At 32.3% G+C, this 15,707-nt stretch overlaps 1 protein-coding gene and 1 long non-coding RNA gene across 4 annotated transcripts in view; both read right to left on the bottom strand.

The window, feature by feature from the left end:
- LOC105834969 overlaps nt 1–421 on the bottom strand; it is a 153,325-nt gene extending 152,904 nt beyond the window's left edge. For both annotated transcript variants that reach the window (XM_036288239.1, XM_036288240.1), the window contains exon 1: nt 272–421. The gene's annotated coding sequence lies outside the window, so the exon portion shown is untranslated. The remainder of the gene's footprint in view (nt 1–271) is intronic.
- A 6,739-nt stretch (nt 422–7,160) lies between these two features.
- LOC118646020 lies at nt 7,161–11,689 on the bottom strand. Of its 2 annotated transcripts, none has more exons than XR_004963656.1 (4): nt 11,637–11,689; nt 8,917–9,033; nt 8,385–8,406; nt 7,161–7,245 (listed from the first exon to the last, which is right to left on the bottom strand). It is a non-coding gene; the product is annotated as an uncharacterized LOC118646020 (long non-coding RNA). The 2 variants fall into 2 exon arrangements; XR_004963655.1 differs by lacking the exon at nt 11,637–11,689 and adding an exon at nt 9,734–10,160.
- Between the last annotated feature and the right edge of the window lie 4,018 nt (nt 11,690–15,707).

Raw genomic sequence — 15,707 nt, 5'->3', positions numbered from 1 at the left:
GCCCTGGTATGTTTTCTTAATGTGATAGGTTTTATAACCTAAATAGCAGTTGTTAATTTTAACGATTAATATTTTGCTTTATGGGGCAAAGCAACGCTTATTTGTCAATTTATTTGTTTTGTGCAAAAACGCATCGAATGCATAATTACATCAATATTAATGATAATGCGTTAATAATATATAATTAGCAACCATGTAACGTTATCAATTCAAGTTTTGCCATCGCTACATATGTATACCATAGATTTCATGATAAAACGAATACTGTTACCTGTATCGTAGAATTTATCTATAAAAGATGTAAGAAAAGAAAATTTTGTGACAAATAAACCTTTCAAAATAAAAGGATCACCAACAACCACTAATAACCGTTCGATTGCGAGGTCTTACTGTAGGGGCCGATTTCACCAACTTCGGTTACCTAACCAGTCGGTTATTCTATTGGAATTGACCAATCGCATTTGTTAATTTTGCTTAACGACAAATACGATTGGCCAATTCCAATAGAATAACCGGCCGGTTAAGGTAATGGTATATCCACACAAATTTGCATAAGCGCATAAGCATATACATAAGAAAATTAATTGATCTATAAGCACTTACATAAGAAACTAGACCAATCGAATTCCTTATGCATATACTTATGCGTTTATGCAAGTTTATGTGGATATACCATAAAGGGTGCTGTCCCTTGGGCCTCGGAAAATGGAATCGGAAAGGCGGAGAGGACCAACCAATTGCAAGCTTTCCGTTCCGATTTTCAACCATGGGGGGAAGCTCCCCATGTAGTGATTTTTGACGAAATCGGAAGGCTATGGCTAAGGGTGATGTCCCATGGCGCGTATTGCAATACGCGCGTATCGGGCGTATCGAACTCTGCAACCAATCACAGATATTCCGCTGCTTACAGTACGTTGAAATATGTCTCTTATAGGTTTGTTCTGGTTGCCTACACTTTTACACTTTTACGAAAAGTATAAGTTCTCATTGGCTGGTTAAAAATATAAACCAATAAGAACTTATATTTTTCGTAGAAGTGTAAAAGTGTAGGCAACCAGAACAAACCTTATGTCCCATGAAGCGGATTACGCGGAAGCGGAACGAGCGGATCACCAATCATGGGACTGTTTCAACGGAATTTTTGAAAAAGTTCTATTAGAACGATCCCGTGATTAGTGATCCGCTGATTCTGCTTCCGCGTAATCCGCTCCATGGGACATAAGAGCCACATTTCGGCGTATCGAACATACACACACACAAGCATGCGTGGCCATTTCTAACCTTTTCGTGCCCATAAGAAGTACACAAAAAGTGACAAGAAGGAGTACCACGCGTAGTACTCATAAATCTGAAGAGGTTATAGTAAAAAGAAGTAAATATATACACCGCCCAGTGCACACGCCATGTAACATTATACGACTGTGCATATGTGTGCGATCCGCTCGATTATGAATTTCCGCGGATCGTCAACGTATCAAAAACAGCGGATCGTCTGTCATTGGTCGAAATTTAATACGCCCGATACGCGCGTATCGCAATACTCGCCATGGGACGTCACCCTAACTTTATAACCTGAACTTACATGATTTTGCGTAATACAATTGATAAGGTGAGTGTTATAATATTACAACGTACTGTAATAAATATTGTTGTCGCATTATAATTTATAATTACAGATGATTACTATTCCCTTCTTTTGGCCAAAGTATGTTATTATTTCGCATAAAAATTGATTGCAAAAAAGAGCGATTAAAAAATAAAATTTTTAGCAGTAAAACTATGACTAGGCATGCTGCTATTGAATAATGTTATCTTTTATTAAAAATTATATTGTTTTTATTTTTATATAAATAAAACTTTTAAAAACAAATTTATTTCCTATTGTTCGCTTCCTACCAGTTGAATAATACCGCGAACAATGTACCCACACAGCACACTTTATCCTAGGGATGTCCCTAGGATGTCATTTTGTGGGATATCGCAATATCATTGGATATCCGTGGACCGTCTGCGATATCCGAGGGATATCCAAGAGATGCACAAATGTCCACCGATTTGACATCCTATAGATATCTCAAACGATATCCAGAGGATGTCCAAGGGATTTCCTGAGATATCGTAATATACCCTAGTGAAAAAATTTGTCAGAATTAAAAAAATTTTTTTCAGGATTTCTGATAAATGTTTCGATTTTTTATAATTGAAACGTTTCTCGGAAAAACTTTAAAAATAAAAAATTTTGATTAATTAATAAAATTTTTGAATATTTCTAAGTATTTTTAGGAGTTTCTAAGAATTGATAAAAACTTGGCAAAATATAACAAATTCTAATTATTTTTACGGCAATTTTGTAAGAGAAAGAAGACTATAATATAACATGTTTTAGCCAAGCCACAGTCGTACCTGTTAAAGCATGTTTAATAGTTTAATATCTCTATACCTGAAAAAACGGTCACCCATCCAAGTGTCAACCCTCGCCGATGTCGCTTGACTTCGAAGACCGTACGCATTCTAACGCTTCGTGATGATCCATAAACACTTCTTTATGGATTCATATTTGTTATAGATCATTACAATAGATGTTGTCAGAAAGATAAAACATGTATAGTTAACTTATATTTTTATAAATAAATATGAAGTTTTACCATTTTTTTTACTTTTTTTACTATTTTCATATATGCGCGCAAAATAGTATGTAGACTAACTTATTAAAAAATCTGTTTTTGCTCTGTTTGTATAAAATAAAAAAATTTTTTTAATGTCATTTTTTATAATTTTTTAGTATATGTGGCATATTATTAATATGCCACATTGTTTCCATAAGTGTATTTTCTTTATGTTCTGACGTCTTAATCTACATTTCTTAAAGATTTAATTTACACTTCTGTCACTCTTTTGTTACATTATAATTAACTTTTCCCTTTACACTTGATTTATGCTCCATTAATTGTAGAGATAAAAAAGATATGATGGGATATCATTTGGATGTAATAGGATATCGTAAGATATTAATGAATATCTTACAATATCTTATAATATTTTAAGATATTTTTTGGGGATATCGAAATATATTAATAAGATATCATATAATATCTTAAGATATTTTACGATACTTTAAGATATTTTTATAAGATATCCCGGGAGCTACTCATTGAGATATCCGTGGGATCGCCTTCGTCTGTCTGGGATAATTTGGGATATCCTCAGGATAAAGTATGCTGTGTGGGTATTAATTCAAGACACCTTGGCTGTGTTCCAAAATTCACTGCCAGTACTGAAAATTTATAGTGGGTGTTTACGATAATGGCTATCCGAGTAATTTTCTCTAGGACCGAAATATATGATAAGCACAGCCATCTACTACCATCATGATTCGTGACAACTCAATACTGTCTGGTATAGCCAAATCAACATCACGAGCAAGTTGCGAGTTGCAAGTTCCATGAGTTTGTAGCAGGCAATCTGAAAAGTACGATATAAATATTATAAATAATTTGATTGATTATTACAATTAAAAATACTCTGTTTTTAATGTATGATAAGATTATTAACTTTATTAAAATAGTAATTATATGTAACACAATCATGTATTTTTAAAGTATTGTCTAAAGTAATATTAAAGAGATTATTTTATTTACAAATATTTTTTCCGTTTATCAAGTTTCTATCATAACGGTATTATTTCAAAACCTAATATAATATTTTAATTAAACATTGATTCTCAATAAATGTTATTATTTGTTATTAATAACTAACATATATATTAAAAGAGTCTTCTTTTATTAAACACATGGTGTTAACACTTTGAAACAAATGAGAGGTAAGGAGCCAAAATCCATAAAAAACTAGGGGAGAATGTTGGCAATGATGGAAAATCTCTAGAATTCATAAATTTATTTCTGAAGTTGACAACACTGGTGCTTTCGGGAGTAGCATGGGATGCGTGTAGAGCAGAACCGTGATTGTGACAGATGGTGCATGAAAGACCAAAATAACCTCGCGGAGATGACAGGTCAGCAAGACGCAGGTTAGTGCTAAATATTAAACTTTAATGAGATTATTAATTTAGGATCTTCACAATACGAGTTACTGTAAACTGTCTTTGCTGTTTAATTCTGACTGCATTTACTATGTAAAAATTATCTTATAAAATTATGTGATATTTACTACATGTTTACTTTAATAATTAAATAAATAAATAAATAAAACCAAAGTTGTATTTATTAATTAATTTAACACTAAAGTCATTTGTGTTGTAAAGATTCTAAATTAATAATCTCAGATCAGTCTTTCTATAATAGTATTGATTATATTACAAAACAGCAACGTCAGTTTACAGTAACTTGCATCGTAAAGATCACAAATTAATAATCTCAGATCAGTTTTCCTGTAATAGTCGATATTATAATGTGAAATAATATTATTATCACCAAAATATCAATATAATATGAGATGATTATTATTTCTTAAGGGATACAAATGTATAAATACTTTTTTGTAAAGATTTAATGATCATACAGATCCATCAAAAGTAAAAGATTAATTACTAATTAATACAGACTTATCAAAGGTAAAAGATTAATTACTAATTAATCTTTTATTTTTGATGGATCTATACAATCATTAAATCTTTACAAAAAAGGATTTATACGTTTATATCTCTTAAGAAATAATAATAATTCTATATTATTTTTGGTATTTTGGTAATAATAATATTATTTCACATTGTAATATAATCAATACTATTATAGAAAGACTGATCTGAGATTATTAATTTAGAATCTTTACAACACAAATGACTTTAGTGTTAAATTAATTAATAAATACAACTTTGGTTTTATTTATTTATTTATTTAATTATTAAAGTAAACATGTAGTAAATATCACATAATTTTATAAGATAATTTTTACATAGTAAATGCAGTCAGAATTAAACAGCAAAGACAGTTTACAGTAACTCGTATTGTAAAGATCCTAAATTAATAATCTCATTAAAGTTTAATATTTAGCACTAACCTGCGTCTTGCTGACCTGTCATCTCCGCGAGGTTATTTTGGTCTTTCATGCACCATCTGTCACAATCACGGTTCTGCTCTACACGCATCCCATGCTACTCCCGAAAGCACCAGTGTTGTCAACTTCAGAAATAAATTTATGAATTCTAGAGATTTTCCATCATTGCCAACATTCTCCCCTAGTTTTTTATGGATTTTGGCTCCTTACCAAATGAGATAAATAATGTAAAATTACTAAATAAATCATTACCCACACAGCACAGGATATCGCAATATCCACCAGATATCCGAGGGATATCGCAATAACCGTAGGACATCCATGGGATTGCAATATGTCCAATTGGATATCTCGATAACCTGGGGATATCCTCAGGATAAAGTGTGCTGTGTGGGTATTAATAATATTTTTTAGATTACAAGTAAAATAAAAATTTAAGCATAAATATTTTTCTTTCTTGCAACAACTGTACGTTAATGATAAGTTGCATGGTATTATCATTATTTTATTTAAAAAATCATATATCTTTATGTATAAATATTATGCATAAATATTTTACTAATGTGAGACTAATAATAATGTTTACAATAAATTTTTTTAATTTGTAATGCAAGTGCATAGTAAATTATTAAGATATACTGTATTTATAAACACATGTTTATAAATACGTTTAAATAAAATAACATTTATAACATTAATAACATTCATTAAGAATCAATGTCTAATTAAAATTTTATATTAGATTTTGAAATAATATCGTTATAATAGAAACTTGATACACAAATAAATAAATAAAATATTTGTAAATAAAATAATCTCTTTATTATTACTTTAGACAATACCCAGTGAACACAGTAATATAGCAGCAGTGTAACAGCAATGTAACCGAATATAACAGGTTACGTTATTCTGAAATTACACGTAACTTACATGTAAGTTACAATTTCCGACTCAACAATATAACATGTTATAATTACATGTTATCTAACCGTTACACAACAGTTACAAAGAAAAATAAAATAAAATAAAAATTTTATTTTTTTAAAATTATTTTTATCAACAGCACATACTACATTTGAAATAAATTTTTATTAATTAATTAAATTTAAATTATGTAATTTTTTATTTTATTCTTACTTGTCGCTGCTAGGTTTGAACCCGGGACCTTAGGATGACGAACTTTGTACTCTACCTGCTACGCCAATTTGACTCATCGATATGGGTACTTGTTATTGTCTACATATACTTATATGTTATAAACTGACGCAACTATATTATTTTTTATAAAAGCAATTAAATTTTGCAAAACATATTAAAAATAAATAGCATTAATTAATTTATTTATTAATTTCATTGTTAAATTTATCTTTTTCCATAAACTTAATAATTTGATGGAAATTGCGATCTATTTAGCACTAATCTTTGAAGCGTTCAAATGATTAATTAGATGGTTAACTATACCCAGCAAACACCAATATATAACCATTACATTGCTGCAATAAAACGGAATGTAACAGGTAATATTACATGAACGTTACATGTAACATTCCTGTTAGTTATAATTTCCTACTCATGTGATGTTGTAGTTACATAACATAAATATAGCGTAGAACTGAACTGTTATATAACTATAACCGAGATGTTTTGTAATGGCAATATAAACTATTATATTGCTGTTATAAAAAATAATTACAGTGTTGTTATATATGTACATGTATATATTTTAGCACATAATTCCCAGGAGGTTAAGTACTTAAATTAAGTTTACATAAAACAAAAAATACTTTTGAATGCAATTTCGTTGTTTTATGTAAAATTAATTTAAGAACTTGACTTCCTGAAAATTGTAAGTTCTAAAATTATAAAGGATAGATATAATTATAAAGGAAAAAGATAACATTAAAAATAGTCTTTTCAATAAACTTCTTAATATATTTAACACATATATTTATCAACAAAATAAACTTATATCTAAACAAATGTATACATATTATACTTTATAATTATTAGTAAATATATTTTAAAAATAATTTTTAAAAACATAAAAAACGAGGGAAAATAAGAGAAAAACATTAAATAAACTTCACGTAATGTTGAACTAAATTATAGCTTTGCTCCAGCTGTCAATCACAATCTCAACGTCAATCACGTCTTCTATAGTTTTATTAAATCCGAAATTGTCAGGACATGATAGTGACATGAGTGCAAGCGCTTCCATTTGAGTTCAGTTTTCTGTAAAAAGAAAATAATAAATAATATTATATAACGCTCACCAATACACTAATTCATATATAGAACATTAAATACGTATTTAGAATATTCGAGGATTGGTACGAATAAACCGTCATGCGCATGTACGCATCTCGCTATTTTGCACGCTGGTGCACGCGCAACCGACGCAACGCCGCAACATGATGACGTGCGCGAGGTTAGCAGCGAGTCAGTTTTTAGTTTTATGCATAATTTGCATATTTTACATCGTGAAGGAAAATACGACTGTGCTTAATTTGAAGTTTAGTCTAACACAATGGGTTGTATAATCAGATAAGTCTCACAAAATTTTTATTTTTTTGTATGGAGTAAGTATTCTGAGATAAGATTAATACTTTGTGTTATGTTTTATTTTTAGTTATATTAAAAGCAAGAAAGGAAGAAACACTTTATTTGAGCGTAAAGTAGAAGAAAGAGTAGACGAGTAAGGAAAGAAAGATATAAAAGAGAGATTAACCTCACAGCTTGGAATTTACAGTGTGCCGAACAGAATATGTGGACCTTGAAGGTATCAAATAACATAATTTTACCAAAAAAGTTATAGGATGAAGTGAACAGTTAATTTTTTTGTGTGAGAAAATATCTATATTACAATCTAACTTGTTTCGAGAAAACCTTCGCAAAAGATTTAATAAAGAACAAGCAATTTGATGAGATTATCATTATTATCATATTTATTATTTGAATTTTAAAGAGAAGCAGTAAGAAATTTTATTAATACATTATTAAAAAATTGTTGGCTGTTACACCAAAATTCTCTTTCTTGTAAGCTGGTGTATGCTATTGATAAAAAATTCACCGAAGTTTGTCTCTGTTTAAGCTTAGCAAACCATTATATAAAGAATTGGCAGAGCAATTCATATCAAAAGGATTATCCAAAGGTGTATCTCCTAGTTCTTCAAGTATGTCATTATCTTATGGCAGGCTAGGTAAGAGAATAATGACAAATGTTATAATTTTATTTTAATATTGTATTGCAACTATGTGACTCTTAAAGGTATCGTACAACCATCTTTTTTAGATTACTGAAATAAATAAAAAGCGAAATCTGATCTGAAACAATTACAACAAAGTATACAGACTAATGTCACTCAACTAACCTGCCGATGATGTGGTCGCAGGCTGTAATATAGGAAATATGTTTATGAATGTCAAAGATTATCTGTAGGTCTTAGTCATTTAGTAACTGTTATGCATTTTGTGTCAGCCAGATATACGCCTCAGAATTATACTGATAAAGCTCTTAGTTACATTAAAAACTAAAAAGTAAGTATTTAAATACTCTGTTGTTCCCAAAATAATTTATTCTAATTAATACAATTCTTTTCATACATTCACAATGATCACATTCAGAATTTTTATTTATATTTTTGATTCTCTAACTTAATTGTTTGTAAATTGAGGCATATATAAGACGAAAGACTACAAAATAGGCATATATGAGACGAAAGACAAAATAAGATATTTTTATTTATAGAATAATTTAAGAATGACCAGTGAATGTGCGTATGATTATTCTGGAAATGTGCACAAAAGTGGAGGAGGAACTTGAGAAGGAACATTTGATTATTCCTATCTCTAATTTGCTGGGTTTTATTCTAAAAACATATAATGGCTATAATTTATTCTTACCTGTTCTAATCCTTGTGAAAATTTCTTCAACTTTTATAAACTTCAGTTATTCTTTACGTTCTTATAAATTTTAAGAAGAACAGTTGTCCGAATGATGTAAGAATAATTGGCAGAATTCTGTAATATAAAATTAGTTTTAATATGATACGTCTTTATAAATTATATTTATAAGTTTATAACTGCCTTTATATATTGTATGATTTACACATATGCTATGTGACTTTTGCAGAAATGTATGTAAAACTAGCAGCCCGAATAATAAATTATCTTTAAATTTACTTAAGAAATACATTATTTAAATATAAAAATATGTAGTTGTGCAGATCAAAACAAGAAACATATCGCTATACATTTTGTCAATAATAGGTTTGATAATATACATATCTGTTAGTTTTAACTTTAACGATAAATTTATTGCTTCGCAAGATAGAGTAGAACTTTTATCTGCCATAATTTTTTGTTCATTTTTTGCAAAAATGCATCGAATAAGCAGCGTATACAATTTTATCGAAATTGTATGATGGATCTAAATTGTATAATTATCAATATACCGTCAATTCCACAATACATGTTGCATCGAATTAACATGTAATATCAAAAATAAAAAATATATAAAGGCGGTTATAACTTATAAATCTATATTGTTGTTGCTGACTAAACATAACCTACAAAACATGTAGGAAAGATTATAATAAGTTATCTATGATGTATATTATATATAAGAAAATTAATATATGTTAATTAAATGCAGCAACATTTTCTACACCTTTTTATATAATCTTTAATAAATGTTGACTTAAAAAACATAAAGGATTACCTGATTAAAGTCAAGTTGCAAGAAAACAACGTCTCTCTTTCGTCATTATAGCATCCACTAGGGGAAAGCGCGCCTAATGCACGAGATGTACGTTGTGCGATTGAGGTTAGAGTCTCACAAGATTCAAATTTTATAATATTTATATAACATAAGTAAAACAATTGTTGTGTAACCACGCAACATTGTGGTTACATCACTGTCCGGTTATTGTAACATACAAATAACGAAGTAATATTATAGCTTCATAACTTTGTTACATCACATATATGTAGTAAAGTTTCGTAACTATAATATAAATAGAGTGTAACGTCTGTTATATTACATGTTACTCTCACGTTATATTGCATTTATATTTGGTGTTTGCTGGGTATAGATCGTAATTCTAAGAAAAATTGAATAGTATACATTTATTATTCTGTTTTTGTTCAGCACATGATGAATTTCAATTTTGTGCATTTTTTGTGCACAGTAATTGTAGACAAACCGTTATTTTTGAAAACATTATCTTTATAATAATTTTTTTTATTATCAAATAGATCTATCATTCAGGATGTTGTAATGTTGTCTGATTTCTGAGTCAACTACGACGCATCGTTCCGTAATAACATTGATACGAACGTGTTATGTTACGATTATACAATTTTTGTTGAATAACTGTAACGCCAAAACGATGTATAACAGCTATATCACTTGCGTATAACAAATATTACGTAACAGGTTATTTCCATGTCATATAGCACCTACATATCACAAGAATACCCAGACAGCACCGGATATCGTGCGAATATTCTACTCTCATACGGAATGTACTGTGATCGTACCGAATATACGTAAAACATTCATATAACGTCTCAGTAGAAGGTCATTTTGGTATATCCTCAAGATAAACTTAGAATATAGCGACTGAACTTCGTAACTCCTACTGAATGTACTGAGATTATATCTAATATACTCAAAACGTCCGTAAAATATCCTATGATATATCTCATGTATATCTATCACATATTTCCAAAATATCCGCGTAATATCGAAAGTGAATCATGTCAACGCTATCTGTGATCTGTAACGTTACGCATTTTCGTCTGCCGTGTGACGCAGACACGTGGTAAAGTGTATGGTGTAAATGTGCGAACACAAACTCACGGACAAGGTGGTTTTCTCAGGAATTACGTCCAGATAACTCTGGTATGCACATAAGATATAATATAGTAACGTAAACTATAATAATATATATATATATATATATTATTTAGGTTATAACCTTACTACAATTATCTGAGCATAATTTCCCAAAGCACCCCAGCGTATTCAACAGATATTACACTTCATTTCTCGCGATAGCTTCCTGATGTGCGAAATGATTAATTCCTCTTCTTTCTTCTTGCTAATTCTGTATGTTTAATTCCTTGTTCCTTATTCCTCTTATTATGCATGAGCCCATATAATGCGAACATACTGTAGACATATTGTGAATATACTGAAGATATACTTTAGACATACGTATAACATTCTTGAGATATATTCGGTATATTTTCACAAACTGCCAGCGAAATTCTATGGGATAAGGCAACGCGGACATAGTACATTATGAGTATATACTCGGCATATTACAGACGTATCTCCAATATTATACGAATATTGCAATATACTTTCGCAATATCCTACTATCGTTCTCATAATCTACATGTGCTGTCTGGGTAACAATGTTAAATTACATGTAACTTCCATGTTATATTGCCGCTATAAAATGTGTTCACTGGGTACTTTAAAAATACATGATTGTGTTACATAATTACTATTTTAATGAAGTTAATAATCTTACCATACATTAAAAACAGAGTATTTTTAATTGTAATAATCAATCAAATTATTTATAATATTTATATCGTATTTTTTAGGTTACCTGCTACAAACTCACGGAACTCGCAACTTGCTCGTGATGATTTGGCTATACCGGACAGTATTGAGTTGTCACGAATCATGATGATAGTAGATGGTTGTGCTTATCATATATTTCGGTCCTAGAGAAAATTACTCGGATAGCCATTATCGTAAACACCCATTGGCTGATCAGTTTAAATTCACTACTTGATACGCGTACCCATGCTCGGTGTAAACTAGAGCAATGGCCTAGTTTACATCGTGCATTTGATACGCGTATCAAATAGTAAATAACTAGTGAATGTGTTTAATCATTGGCTGATCAGCTTAAATTCACTACTTGATACGCGTATCAAATGCACGATGTAAACTAGGCCAATGTAAAATGTTGTCCAGACTCTTATTATAGGGACTCTAGTCGAGGCATGTGTAACGTCCGGGTCTAAGGATATTTCTTCTCAATGTGTGCGTCGCGACGCCTCGGTCGCCTGACCGACGCGGGAGCTCTCCTTTCGAATTTCAAGCAGCCCGCTTACACGGACTCTACCCGGGTATGGCGAGAGCTTGTTGTCGATGGAAAACCTTGTGGGGTTTGGTTAGTGTGACCTTAAGATTAAGTATAAGAAATCTGGACGTATATATGTATATATTTATTAATAAAACAATGTATAGTATTTATTACAAATATCGCTTAATTTTCGGGCGGAAATATAATGATTTGTGCTACTGTATCGCTATTATATTCTGCTGTTGGATCTAAAGGCTCTAGCTCTGGGGGATCGTCGTTAGAATCGCTGAGTGTAATTATTTCAGGCGCGTTGGACGTTAACTGGTTATAATTTTCCAGAGGGACGGTGTCTTCTTGGAACAAATCAATGGAAGAGATTGCTCTTCCTGGCGGAGCGTCTGTGACTGGAGGAGGAAGGGGGGTGTGTTCCAGCGGGTAGCCCACGAAATTCTCAATTTCCTCGAAAGCCCGCTCTAGGGCTTTTTGTTGAGCTTTAAGGATCTTTTCCCTTTTCCTTTTTCCAGCGCGGTGGCGATTCTTCTTGATGGTCTACAAATAAACGCTTGGTTAAGCGATTGAACGCTTAGTTAAGCATTTTTCTGCGTCAAAGGAAATTAGGGCCGTCGAGTATATTCGTGCTTGTGAATAATTAACTAACTTATATCGCTGGCAAGCGATAGAATGCTCGCTAGCGGAATCTATGGTTTTGTTTACTTATATCGCTGGTGAGCAATAGAATGCTCGCTAGCGGAATCTATGGTTTTGTTGAGCACGAATATACCGGCTTTTCTAATTTCACCGACGATATTTCAATCATTGAGCCTACTCACTTTAGGTGTTGTAGAATTCATCGCAGCACAAGGGAGGGGAGAGGGTTGTACCTAAAGGAGTTGTTTCATAATTATTTGGAAGTGGATCGACAATTAGGCTGGTATTCATAGTCGAATCTTATTTCAAGATCGTCTCAAGCAATATCTTAAGATGCTAATACAGCTCTGTGATTGGCTGATGGCATCTTAAGACAGCACTTAAGATGATCTTAAATATAAGATCCGACTATGAATACTGGCCTTAATCCTTATCGAAAGGATTCCTTACAATATGGCACAGTTCAATTTCGGAAAATATTCTAGGGAGCGAAAGTAAACAATAATCAGTACTCACGAGTTATAATATAGTTTGAAGTAATAGCTCGGTCCAATTAGATGGTTGATGTAGGTTGACGGTTGAAGGTGGTCGCAGAGATATGTCGATGATGGCAGTCTGTCGGAGCACGCACTGGTTAACTTAATTGACAATGAGTTGATCGCGAAACTATACAACCCAGCAAACACAAAGTTACATGTAACGTGCCTGTTAGTTATAATTTCTCACTCAACAATGTAATTGTAATATAACACACGTGTTATATTACAATTACATTGTTGAGTGGGAAATTATAACTAACAGGCACGTTACATGTAACTTTGTGTTTGCTGGGAAGAGAGGTTGCAGATAACTTGAAGATTGAAGAGTGACGCGTGACCGAGAACTAGTGACTGAACTAATAAGTATGCTGAACAAGTGTCGAAAAAATAATGAATGAATGAATGATCCGGCCTCTGTGCGCGGATTTAAATAGCGCGCGGACAAAGGGATCGAGCAAAATCGGCGCTGCGCTCAGCGGCCGCTAGCGCTCCGGAGTAGGGAACACGCGCGAAGCGCAAGAGTCGGTAAGAGTGGGAGTGATTCGGCGGCTTGGCGGGAACCGAGTTTCGGGGGCCGCTGATAAGGCGCGTGAGACCGTTTGCACGTGTGCGGATGTTTATTGGAGATATCTCGTCTAGGATTTCGTCGATCATTTGATCCGGAGTATTTTTCGGTTAGGATCGCTTTCACAACCGAATATCTCGCCGGTTTATCAATCTTAATTATTTCTTGGGCGCGACATCTCGTCGCCAACGTGAAATAGATATCTTACGGACTGTTTATGTTAAATGCCTAGCTATGGTTCACCTGATCTTCCGACACGCAGTCCGGATATTACGCGGATTAATTTTGTATTGTATTTCTTTAGGCGCGACATCCTGTCGCGGTCGTGTTGATAATAACAGATTTTGTTTTAGAACCGTTCGGTTTGAATCTTTGAGGATTCAGTTGACGAGATATCATTTCTTTAATCATCCAACAGTGCACGTGCAGGGGCCTTTACAAGTATCCGGTTTTTATTTATCTTACAGTTAATTAATCCTCGACGAACCCATAAGCAATACGAGAGTAAGAATTCAGAAGTTTAAACGATCCGATTGCCTATGCGTTCGTACCGATAAGAGAGTTAAAATAATGTTAGATATAACTTAAAGTATATGTATATGTAATATATGGTGCACGTGCAGGGGCCTTTACAAGTATCCGGTTTTTATTTATCTTACAGTTAATTAATCCTCGACGAACCCATAAGCAATACGAGAGTAAGAATTCAGAAGTTTAAACGATCCGATTGCCTATGCGTTCGTACCGATAAGAGAGTTAAAATAATGTTAGATATAACTTAAAGTATATGTATATGTAATATATGGTTTTGATATATATATGTACGTAATTTTAAAGTACGATTAAGTGCTTAATATTTGAATTATTATTATATAATGACGACTTAAACGAAAGTACCCACCAAACACCAAGTTACATGTAACGTACCTGTTAGTTGTAATTTCCCACTCAACAATGTAATTGTAATATAACACGTGTGTTACATTGCAATTATATTATTGAGTGGGAAATTACAACTAACAAGCACGTTACATGTAACTTTGTGTTTGCTGGGTAAGAATGAGCCATAGAAACGCATTACTGAGTAAGGTAACTCAGCGCGCATGCATCTGGACAAGTTTCGCGAGAAAACTTTTGGACAAAATTTTCCGGACGCTGGGACGTTACACATGTGACGCGAATAGGGGCTCGATTCTTGAATTCATTCGCAAGAGAAACGTATTCGCAAATTCTGTTCTTGCAGAAAAGTTGGAACCTTATTGGCTATCGTATGACCTTTAACCAATAAACTTGCACTTTTCTGTTGGAGTGGGTATTTGCGCATACGTTTCTTTTGCGAATAAATTCAAGAATTGAGCCCCAGGGGCTCTATTCTTGAATTTATTCGCAAGAGAAACGTATTCGCAAATTCTGTTCTTACAGAAAAGTTAGAAATTTATTGGCTATCGTATGGCTATTAACCAATAAACTTACAACTTTCTGTTAGAGCGAGTATTTGCGTATACGTTTCTCTTGCGAATGACTTCAAGAATCGGGCCCCAGACCCCATACATCTCTGGCTTAGTTTACATCGTGCATTTGATACGCATATCAGGTACCATATTCGTATCAAATTCGTACTAAATATTTAGTACGCACGATGTAAACGCTGCCGGATCAATTTGGTACGAGCGTATCAAGTAGGAGTATCGTACTAAACTGATACGCGTACCAAGTGATACAAATGTCGATGTAAACGCATAAAACGCATTTTAGAGAGAATTTAGCAATTGAGCATAACCTCAGTGCTAAAATCTAAAAACCGGTGTGAAAATGTCTTAGTAGGAGACATCA

The sequence above is a fragment of the Monomorium pharaonis genome, chromosome 6 (assembly GCF_013373865.1).
Source record: "Monomorium pharaonis isolate MP-MQ-018 chromosome 6, ASM1337386v2, whole genome shotgun sequence".
Taxonomy (NCBI): domain Eukaryota; kingdom Metazoa; phylum Arthropoda; class Insecta; order Hymenoptera; family Formicidae; genus Monomorium; species Monomorium pharaonis.
This window is presented reverse-complemented; position numbering and strand designations above follow the sequence as displayed.